This window comes from Danio rerio, chromosome 17 (genome assembly GCF_052040795.2).
Source record: "Danio rerio strain M-AB ecotype USA chromosome 17, GRCz13ab, whole genome shotgun sequence".
NCBI classification, from domain to species: domain Eukaryota; kingdom Metazoa; phylum Chordata; class Actinopteri; order Cypriniformes; family Danionidae; genus Danio; species Danio rerio.
The window spans coordinates 20,856,149-20,868,242 of record NC_141037.1 but is presented as its reverse complement, the minus strand read 5'-3'; the positions used below and the strand labels follow the sequence as shown (position 1 = coordinate 20,868,242).

Sequence of the window (12,094 nt, the reverse complement as noted above, 5' to 3'; positions counted from 1 at the left end):
CTGTATTGTACATGATAAAAGTTTTTCTTAAAATTTGGGAACCTTTCCTGGCATATGTTGATTTTGATATTACTCCTATCCTGATAAGAGGATTTATTTAAGAAAGTCATTGTTGATTTTTTGAAGGTTTTACACTTATTATTAATACTTCAACAGACCCTTTTCACATTTTCCGGTTTCTCAGTAGCGGATGTCGTCATAGTTGGGAAAACCTATAGCACAGTGAACGAGAAAATACAACAAATACTTTTTTTTTTTACAATCTTATTTGCTCAAATAATAATAATAAAAACTCCATGATGACGTTATAAAGACTTTCATAAAAATAAAAAGAAATAGTGTAAAACTGATAACGGCAGCCAGAGAAGAGCATAACGTCAAATTTACTATCTGCCCCATAGACACTTCATTAAAAATGCTTCGCACAAGCTTTAATTCGTTTTTTGTAATTTGAGGCAAAGATGATATAATACATTCGTAAATAAATACATAATAATGTTGTATGATTTTTTTTTATCTAAATCTTAAAAACTCTCAAGGATTTATGATGCTTATGACCGTTAAACGCCTCATAACAGGTTTGTGAAAAGGGTCCATTCTATTAATTTTCCAGACCTACTGAACTCCCATGCATGTACATGTGCACCTGTAAGCTTTATTTGTGTATGTGAGCTAAACTGTAACTTTTTGAATCTTCATGACTTGTTTTTTTATTTATATATATATATATATAATCAATTTAAAAGCAAAAGTGATGGGGTTGATAAGATTTGTTTAAGGTTAGTAGCCATTGGTAATATATTTACAGTAACTAACATTTTTTAAACAATTTAATAAACATGAAAAAAAATATAGGGGCTGCATGGTGGTGCAGTGGGTAGCAATTTCGCATCACAGCAAGAAGGTCGCTGGTTCGAGCTACGGCTGGGTCAGTTGGTGTTTCTGTGTGGAGTTTGCATTTTCTCCCTCTGTTGGCGTGGGTTTTCTCCGTATGCTCCGATTTCCCCCACAAGTCCAAAGACATGTGGTATAGGTGAATTAGGTAGGCTAAATTATCCGTAATGTACAGTATGAGTGTAAATGAGTGTGTGTGGATGTTTCTCAGTGATGGGTTGCAGCTGGAAGGGCATCCGCTGTGTAAAACATATGCTGGATAAGTTGGCGGTTCATTCTGTTGTGGCGACCCCAGATTAATAAAGGGACTAAGCCGAAAAGAAAATGAATGTATGAATAAAAAAATGTACACACATGTACACAGACTAAAAATACACATATACAAGCTTAATTTATATCAGTTAGTGGATAGGAAAATTTTTCTTTTTTATTTTGTTTTTTAATCTGAGTATTACAACATTTTTTACAAAATAAAACACTTTAAAAACTACTAAATGAAGAGATACTAAAATGTCATTGCCAAGGACGCCATGATACATTTTTTCTTTTCTTTAAATCTTTGATGAATAGCAACTTTAAAAGAACAGCTGAAACTAAAATGAGTTATAACACCAGGAAATTGTTCCCTGCCACATTTCATGAATTTTAATGCTTTCTTCTTTTATCATTTCTTTCAAAAAATATTCTGAACCTAAAATCTGACCTACAGTGTACACCATAAAATAATATTTATTAATAAATTCATTTTCCTTCGGTTTAGTTCCTTATTTATCAGGGGTCACCACAGTGGAATGATCCGCCAACTATTACAGCACATGTTTTATGCAGTAGATGCCTTTCCAGCCACAACCCACTGCTGGGAAACAGCATATACTCTCGCATTCACAAACACACTCATACTACGGCCAATTTTGCTTACCCAATTCACCTATGGCGCGTGTCTTTGGACTGTGAGGAAAACTGGAGCACGTGGAGGAAACCCACGCGAGCACGGGAAGAACATGCAAACTCCACACAGAAATAACAACTGGACTCGAACCAGCAACCTTCTTGCTTTACAATGTTTGCAAAGTTTAATGTGAAAAGTAATAACTGTATGCACATGTAAAAAATAATTTAAATGTCTATTTAAATGTCTGTAATGTCTATTTTCAGTTTTTTGTAATCTGCACAATCTGTTGGTCAACAAAGCCAGCGTTATTCAGTTTCCACACTTTAGCAGTACAGTCAGGCTGTACACAATGAAAACAGCAGCTTTGCCAGTAGAAGCGTGTGGTTGAGAAGCTGAAGGCAGTACATCAGGGATATGTGACTCATCTAATTCTCCAACACCTCTGGACTCATGTAACAGAATCGAGGTACACTTCCTGATTTAGTATTCGGTCTTCCCCCTCTCTGACTTTATATCCATCTCTTTCACAACCTGCCTGTCTTCCTCACAGTAAGATCCGAGCAGTAGAGCTCAAAAATGTACAGATCTATACTACAACACACCAAGGGAGGTAAAACAGCCATCGTCTACACAGTAGGATCTTTATTTCATTAAGCCATCATGTTGGATGTTAGCAAAGAGGTGTTTGGAGATGTGCGAGAGCAAAACTTTAAGTCTAAGTGCATAAATTAGAGAGTGTCAATGTTTCTTCCCTCAAGTTTGCAGTGCTAATTCTTTCATCAATTTACATATAAATCGTAAAGTATTACAGGTTTAGAAAGAACCCCCTCAAAGGCTCGGTTTTAAGTCCAGTGACATTTACTACTATAATGCTGATGGCTCATGCTGTGCATTGCACTGCAAACTATTTTAATAGTATTCATATTTAAAATGTGATCTGAATAACTTAAAGTCACTTTACAGGCATCTTACCAGATAATATGCTACACTTCAGACCAAATGTAGATGACTCATGAGAATTTACCATCATCCAAAGAACTATTCAAGTAGATTTAAAAGTCATTGAGTTTTGGTTTAACCGCATGTACACAACAGCAGCTGATTATTTTCCCATGATTGCAAGTGCCCACTCTTTTCACACAGGATGCACTTAATGATTTAACATTTCCAGGCCAATTTTACACCAAATTGTCATTATTTTTCTCAGTTTTCTTTGGTAATGCAGACTTATGGGTAGGCACCCAAGCCTGGAAGTTTCATCTGTTCATACTGAATTGGAACAAATGTATGCACCACTTCTGCCGTAACACTTATACCATATCCTATCTTCTCAATTGTTCATATTCAATTAACAATTTTTATGCATGTAATTTATTCATTTACTGTTATTTTAATTGTTTGTGTTTATTTACACAAGTGTACTACTTTTATCATGTCATGTTTTACTCTTTTTATGGACCGCATAGCAAAAAGGGACCATTACTGATAGATAAATAAATAATAAGCAAATACTCTACATCACACACACACACACACACACACACACACAAGCAAAATTGATAAATATTTAGAATATATATAAATAATATATAGTTGAAGTCAGAATTATTAGCCTTCCTTTTACATTTTAATTCTTATATTTTTCCCCAAGTTCTGTTTTTTTTTCAATACATTTCTAAACATAATAGTTTTTATAACTAATTTCTAATTATTTATTTTATCTTTGCCATGATGACAGTACATATTTTACTAGATATTTTTCAAGATACTAGTATTCAGCAAAAAGTGCAAAAAAATGCTTAAGGGGGGATAATAATATTCACCCTAAAATGGCTTGAAAAAACTGCTTTCATTTCAGCCAAAATAATAAAAAAAGACTTTTTTCAGAAGAAAAAATATCAGACATACTGTGAAAATTACCATGCTACATCAAATATCACTTAAGAAATAATAATTTAAAAAATAATAAATATTTCACAGCAGGGCTAATAATTTTGCCTGTAAACTGTAAATATGCTCACCGGCCACTTTATTAGGTACACCTTACTAGTACTGGGTTGGACCCCTTTTTGCCTTCAGAACTGCCTTAATCCTTCATGGCATAGATTCAACAAGGTACTGCAAATATTCCTCAGAGATTTTAGTCCATATTGACATGATAGCATCACGCAATTGATGCATATTTGTCGGCTGCACATCCATGATGCAAGATATCCCATTCCACCACATCCCAAAGGTGCTCTATTGGATTGAGTTCTGGTGATTGTGTGGGCCATTTGAGTACAGTGAACTCATTGTCATGTTCAAGAAACCAGTCTGAGATGATTATTGTTTTATGACATGGCACGTTATCCTGCTGGATGTAGCCATCAGAAGATGGGTACACTGTGGTCATGAAGGGATGGACATGGTCAGCAACAATACTCAGGTATGGAGTTGACACGATACTCAATGAACCCAAAGTTTGCCAAGGAAACATCCCCCACACCATTACACCCCCAGCCTGAACTGTTGATACAAGGCAGGATGGATCCATGCTTTCTTGTTATTGATGCCAAATTCTGACCCTACCATCTGAATGTTGCAGCAGAAATCGAGACTCATCAGACCAGGCAACATTTTTCCAATCTTTTATTATCTAATTTAGGTGAGCCTGTGTGAATTGTAGCCTCAGTTTCCTGTTCTTAGCTGTCAGGAGTGGCACCCGGTGTGGTCTTCTGTTGCTGTAGCCCATCCGCCGCAAGGTTGAACGTGTTTTGCATTCAGAGATGCTCTTCTACATATCTCAGTTGTAACGAGTGGTTATTTGAGTTACTGTTGGCTTTTTATCAGCTCAAGCTAGTCTGGCTATTCTCCTCTGACCTCAGCCATCAACAAGGCATTTGCGCCCACAGAACTGTCACTCACTGGATATTTTCTCTTTTTCAGGCCATTCTCTTTAAACCCTAGAGATGGTTGTGCGTGAAAATGCTGGTAGATCAGCAGTTTCTGAAATACTCAGACCAGCCCATCTGGCACCAACAACCATGCTACATTCAAAGTCACTTCAATCACCTTTCTTCCCCATTCTAATGCTCGGTTTGAACTGCAGCAGATCGTCTTGACCATGTTTACATACCTAAATGCATTGAGTTGCTGCCATATAATTGGCTGATAAAAATTTGTGTTAACGAGCAGTTGGAAAGGTGTACCTAATAAACTGACCGGTGAGAATATGTGTAATATATAAATATATATTTTTTATGATTATTTCACATTCTGTTTTAAATTGAATATAGCCATTTTATAATCCATTTATGGTTGTTATGATGTTCAGGAAAAGTGATCTGCTCTTCCTAAGGTTCTTCATAAACCTATTCAGCTCTTTAAGATCAGTTAGAAAAGCTTTTGATAAGCAGCTGGCCAGTAGTTATTAGTTGTGAATTGGGAGAGTTAATGTGTTGTGATGTGAAGGGAAGAGCCACAGTATCTCTGACTGCAGAGCACCGCCACAGCACAGCACCTAAAAGGAGTGAAGCGGCATGAAGGAAATGTGAAAATCAACTGAAGGGTGAAAAAAAAAATGAACTGAGAAAAGGAAGAAGAAAAAGTCAGGAGAATACCGGAGCCTCTGATAGATGAGTGATTCACTTTCTGCAAACTATATCTGACTGTCATGTTCTGACAACATATTTCAGTCGCACCTGAGGGAACAGAGTGAAATTGAACATGCTCAGAAGAGACAGCAAGGCAAGCTGATCCAGGACAGAGGAAACGCGAGTCATGATTAAACTGGAGTTTGGGTTGCAAAGTCACTAGGTTAAGTCAAGGTTTAGCTGGTTGGCATGTTAGCCCCTGCAGTGACTAGAACGCAATTTACTCTTTTTTTATTTATTTATATATATTTTTTTTTATTAATGCATAAAGAACAACATTTAGAACAATACAAAAAGAGTCAAAATGTCAGGGGTGTACACAACAAAACATATATAAGACAATGTGTAAGTACACATACTAACAGAGAAAGGCCGTGTGAGATTACAAGATAGAATGCAATTCACTCGCGAAATATACTAAATTCCTAGTTTGATAAGTGTCATTATCACCACCTGTTGGTTCGGCATGCCCATAACATATATAACAGGGGTTTTGCGTTTTCTTGTGGACAGAGATTTTTTTATTTAAACGAAAGCTGGAAAAATTCTGTTTATAAAAACACCTTGAGAAAGATGCCTTTGATGACTGGAGTACTAAAAATATCAGGTCTGCAACCTGAGGTGAGCTATTATCTGTGATTTAGATCTTTTTGATTACAGACTTGCAAATATGAGTACAGAATAACTCTGTGTACAATATCCTTCTGTAAGTTAAACAGTCAGTAGTGTAGCGCCATAGATCTAATCCACTAGATATCGCATACGGACCCTGAGCATGCGTCAATAGCTCTGTCACATTTGTACAGTGCTCTCAGGAAAAATGTCAATGAACTGCACAAGTCAACATACCTGCCAACACTTACGTTTTTCCTGGGAGTCTCTCGTATTTCAGACCCATCTCCCGTTTGTTCTGTCTCCTGGAAAACTCCCGTATTTTTATGTTGGCAGGTATGCTAGTCAAGATAAAGCCAATGTGAAGATGCTGGACTTAAGCACTGTGGTCGTTTTTTGCGTTTTTGTATGTTACAAACATTTGTGCTGAGCAAGTATTGATAATAATACAGTCACTTACTGCACTGACCATAGGGCAAAGTAGCATCCACTAGCTAAGTGAATGAGTAGTTCACAAACAAATCGCTTCCTCCGTTAGAATGAGTTAGAATGAGAAGTGAACGCGGGAGAGGGGGTGTGTTTCAGGACATAGATTAGATCAAAGTTAACAGGGAGGTAGGATTATACATTTCCATTCACACAAACACATGCTCTTTTACAGGATGCCCGTGTTATCACTTATCCATCCATGTAGAAAAGTCATGTAAAATTATTATTTTCGTAATTTAAAAAAATGTTTGCTTACTAAACACCGGGAAAATTCATGATCATATATCTCTGGCTCTGGATGGCCAGTCCTTCACTGCACCTTGGTTCCACATTCATTTTAAAAGGAGCGCTACCCTGTACTAAAATTGCAGCTCTATTGACACATTCCTTCCAATAGACAACAATAGCGTAGGCGACATCTAATGTAAATATCTATGGTGTAGCGCTACAGCCTCTGGCGACTAACAGCCTCCGCCAGGTCCTAGTGTCCCCTCAGTAACACGACGATTCACAAGCTAGGAAAATGAAAGAAAAATACCCAAATAACATGTAGATATGTCACAAAATATTTAGTCTTGTTTGATTTATTGGTTAGAATATATGAAATATATGAAAAAAGAATTGATTATTAACACATGAGAAAATGTATTTAAGGGTTGGTATTAGAGCTGCACAATATATCATTTTAGCATAGATATCACGGTGTGGGCAGGAGTTACAGAATTGTAATTTATCACTGTATTTATACGGAATTTACACTATTTAAGAAAAAAATAGTAATTAGTTTCTTGTTTTTAGTCCAGATATCTACTTTTCAAGGCAAATAAAAACAAGATTATTTTGCTTACTCCACTGGCAGATAATTTTGCTTGTTTAAGGAAAACTCCGAAATGTGAATTATTACTTCACATGTTGAAAACAAAATATTTTTACTTGCTCTAAGAATCTTTTGATATTTGAACTAGAAACAAAACAAAGCAAAATATTTTTTGCATTGTGATAAAATTTCTGTACGTGAATACTGTTAGACTCCCCAGAAAACAAATCAGTGCTTCTTGTGAAACTATTCATGTTGCGATATTTATCGCAGAAAAATAAAACATTGCAATGTCAGATTTTTTCAATATCGTGCAGCACTAGTTGGTGTGTTATACTAATAAAAACTATAAAATCTTAGTTCTAGGATCAAAGATCAATTGGAGGTATAAAATCTAAAGTGTGATGTTAATTTATTGCAAGAAGCTAACACTTAAGGGAATACAAATCTCAAATACGACTCTTTTAATTAATCTGTAAAATAACCCTTCTCAAAAACACACAAACAAAAAAAAGATATTGGCATCAGCTCAGTTAAAAAGAAATTGATAAATATAAGCACAAATCCAATACTGTGCATCCCTAATATGTTTAACAAGTCTTCATAAAAGGAAAATAATTATTTAATAAATAGGAAAAAAAGTATTTCAGCTTATTTATGTAACCATTTTTGTTGGTTTTCTGAAATAACTACCTATTTATATAAATACATCATGAAATATATCATTGCCATGAAATCAAGTGACTCATGCCATGAAATAGATAATTAGTCATACCGCCCCCATCCATAATCTCAATTCATTTAAAATTGCTTATTTTTTTTCCATATTTTTGCCTACTGTAACACTTATACAGTGGTAATATACAGTGCTATATTATTTTAACTTTTGACAATTATTTCTGAAACATGCATGTTTAGTCATTAAATGCAAAATGCACAGATATGTTTATAAAAAGCTATTCACTTTCACAGCACAACTAAATGTAAATTCATTCATTCATTTTCTTTTCGGCTTAGTCCCTTTTTTTATCCGGGGTCGCCACAGTGGAATGAACCACCAACTTATCCAGCATATGTTTTACGCCGCGGCTGCCCCTCCAGCTGCAATCCATCACTGAGAAACGTCCATACACACTCATACACTATAGACCCTTTAGCTTACCAAATTCACCGGTATTGCATATCTTTGGACTGTGGGGGAACCTGGAGCACCCAGATGAAACCCACGCGAACACGGGGAGAACATGCAAACTCCACACAGACATGCCAACTGACTCAGATGAGGCTCGAACCAGCGACCTTCTTGCTGTGAGGCGACAGCACTACCTACTGCACCACCACATCGCCCCCTAAATGTAAATAAATAACAATAAATATGACATATGCAGAATTTTTAATTAATATGTAATTTTGTGGTGTCAATAACTGTAAACGTTGACTCAGTGGTTACTGTCGCCTCACAGCAAGAAGCTCACTGGTTCCAGTCCCAGCTGGGCCAGTGGTGTTTCTGTGTGGAGTTGTAATGTTCTCCCTGTGTTGGCATGGGTTTCCTCCGGGTGCTTCGGTTTCCCCCATAATCCAAAAACATTCATCACATGGCCATTGTGTATATGTGTGTGTGAATAATATTGTGTATGGGTGTTTCCCAGTAATAGGTTGCAGCTGGAAGGGCATTCGCTGCATAAAACATATACCAGAATATATGTCAGTTCATTCCGCTGTGGCAAATTCTGATAAATCAGAGACTAAGCTGAAGGAAAATGAATGAATGAATGCTGCAATGAGATATTCAATTCAATAAGATATTATTTATTTTATTTTTAGATACTAATCTTTTGTTAGTATGGTATTCTTTGTACTTTTCTTTGTCTTGGCTTCGGGAATTAACAGCTACACTCTTCCAAGTGTTTCTTTTTTATTAAAAAATAAGTAAGGTAAGGTGGTGCAGTGGGTAGCACGATCGCCTCACAGCAAGAAGGTCACTGGATCAAGCATCAGCTGGGCCAGATGGCGTTTCTATGTGGAGTTTGCATGTTCTCCCTGTGTTCGCATGGGTTTCCTTTGGGTGCTCCGGTTTCCCCCACGAGTGCAATAGGTGAATCGAATAAGCTAAACTGTCCATAGTGTTTGTGTGATAAGAGTGTATGGGTGTTTCCCAGTGAGTCACAGTTGAAAGGGCATCCGGGTTTCCATTCTGCTGTGGCGACCGCTGATTAATGGCTTAGGGACTAAGCCGAAAAAAAAATGAATGAATGAAGGAATAGATTATATTCATTGTTGGAACACCATTTGATTCATTTGCTTGTAATGTATTGACTACCTGGTTGAATTTATTTTCATAGCCCTTAAAATAAACTCTGTTTCATTAGACAACATTGGGTGCTGTGTAAAAAATAAAAATAAAAATAAAAGATGTAAAACTCAATATAAAATTGAAGAAAATATTGAGACACATAACATATGCAATCTGGCCAAAGCACAAACAAATATGACTTTTTTTTTTGGCCATCTTGTCCTGCATTATTATCATGCCAGAGGAGCAGTGCAAGAAATGTATTATTTTTGGTCTATCGTTTCATCTCAGTCATCTTTTATTACATTTATGCCTGCACAGTATTGTGATTTTATTTTTCTGACATTTGCTATTGTGGAGGGAGGAGAACGTTTTGAAATGAAACAGCATTGAATCAGAATGAACGTAGACATAGCCTTGTGTGCAGTTTTACTTACATAGTAAACTTGTGTTTCTTTGCATGTGCACTAGAAAGAAACATTCACTGCACCTTTTCCCTACTACCAATAAAAATGCAGATGCACTCATTTACAGTAGAGTAGTGGATATCATTTATTCCCTCATCACCGTGTAAGTAGATCCTTGTTAACACTTACTGTAAAAAACAAATACATTGGGCTTTAGATATTCTTAATAAAACAGACTACTTGAGCTGTATTCATAAAAACACTTAAATCTCAGAAGCTACTGAGACTTTAACAAATGCCGATTAATCTGATACTGTATATCTCTAGACAAAAGCATCAGCGATGTATTATGAATGTTCAATGCACAGCCTATTCCTAAAATCAGCATAAAAAGCAGAATGATGAATTCATCACAGATACAGGATTCATCAACACAGCACATTTAAGCAGGCTCATAATTAATGACACTACAACTGACCATGATTGAAACTGTAATTTGCCACACAAGTCTTTAAATTATGTGATAATGGCTTCGTGAAAAATTCATGTTTCTTTTCTGAGTCTCCACAGGGCGAGCGGTAATATTAGCGGCTCTCGGCCACAATGACAGACTTTAGTTCCCAATCAGCAACACAAATGACTTCGACTCAAACAGTGATGAGCAAATTACCAAGCATCAGAAAGATGGAGAAGACAAAATGTTGAAAAAAGTTTGAGAGTCCACCTCTCCTCTGCAGAGTTTATTTCTATAGCCAATTACCTTAAGTGGAACTCATTATAAAAATAGCCAAAAGTAGTATCTACTCCCAACAAAAAGTGTGTATAAGTATCTACACCGCTTTACACAATAAAAGCACACTGTAATGCATTAAAATCAACAGCAAAATGAAGCTTGATTTCAACGGTTTAATTGTACAAGCAAATTTGTGTAACCTACTTGTTGTTTTACATATTTCTTAGCCAAATTGAATATATTAGATAAGATAGCCCCTTAAGATGAACCATCTCATTTTCAAGCGGTCCCTAAAAATACATAAATCAAACAGAGTACATCATGTCATCAAATACATACTGCTAACAAAACAAACAAACAAAAAAGCAGCACACTTCCCCTGAAACACTTCCCACAGTCTAAAGCCTAAGCAAACCGAAAAAAAAATCGAAAGTACAACTTGATATACAAATAAATAATACAAATTTAAACTGGAACAAAAATCAATAACATTTATTGTTGTTTCGAAAAAAGAAGATAAATTAGTCCTGAAAAAACTAAAAGGACTGAATGTCTTAATTGATCTAAAAGAAGAAGGAAGATTGTCCCAGTCAAAAGGATATTTGTATTAAAAAGATCTACAGGCATTTTCTATTATAATTTTTAGAACAAAAAAGTAATTCTGTTGCACATGTCGAAGAGAATATGAGGAGGTAAACGGAACAAAAATGCTTTAAATAAGAAAGGAAACTAAAAAAAAAAAACACATTTTAAAAGAAACAAATACCAATAATATTGTCCGCGGAACTTCCTTTAAAGCAAACCAAAAGATTCGTAAAATATGCAATGAGGAGTTTTATACCTTAAAACAAACCTGCATAGAGATTTGAAGACAGTATTTAAAGGTTTTAAATAAATAGCAATATATCAATATTATATTATTTTTTTTCTAACTTGAAAGGAAAAACAATTAATAGAGTGATAAAAAAACCTAAACACTGATATGACTTTTTAATTATAAAATCAATATGGGGTTTAAAGGACAGTTCAGTATCAAGCCAAAGATCTAGATATTTAAATGTGTCAACATTAGACAACTGTGACACATCATCAAATCGAATATCTATGGCTACCGAATGTAACCGTTGAGATTTTTTAAAGAACGCTTTACAGTAAATTTCTGTGAAAGTTTTGAAGGGCTACTTAAATCACAAATCCCTCTGTACATTTGAATCAAACTATCATAACAGTGTGATTTTAACAATTTCATTTTAAAACAAGATGTCACTAAATTGCAGTTTTTGCAAATATATTCTTCATATTAGGATCCAATGCTTTCTTAT

General features: G+C 35.4%; 1 protein-coding gene across 14 annotated transcripts in view; it reads right to left on the bottom strand.

Moving 5' to 3' along the window:
- rgs7a (regulator of G protein signaling 7a) overlaps positions 1–12,094 on the bottom strand; it is a 99,907-nt gene that overhangs the window by 82,330 nt on the left and 5,483 nt on the right.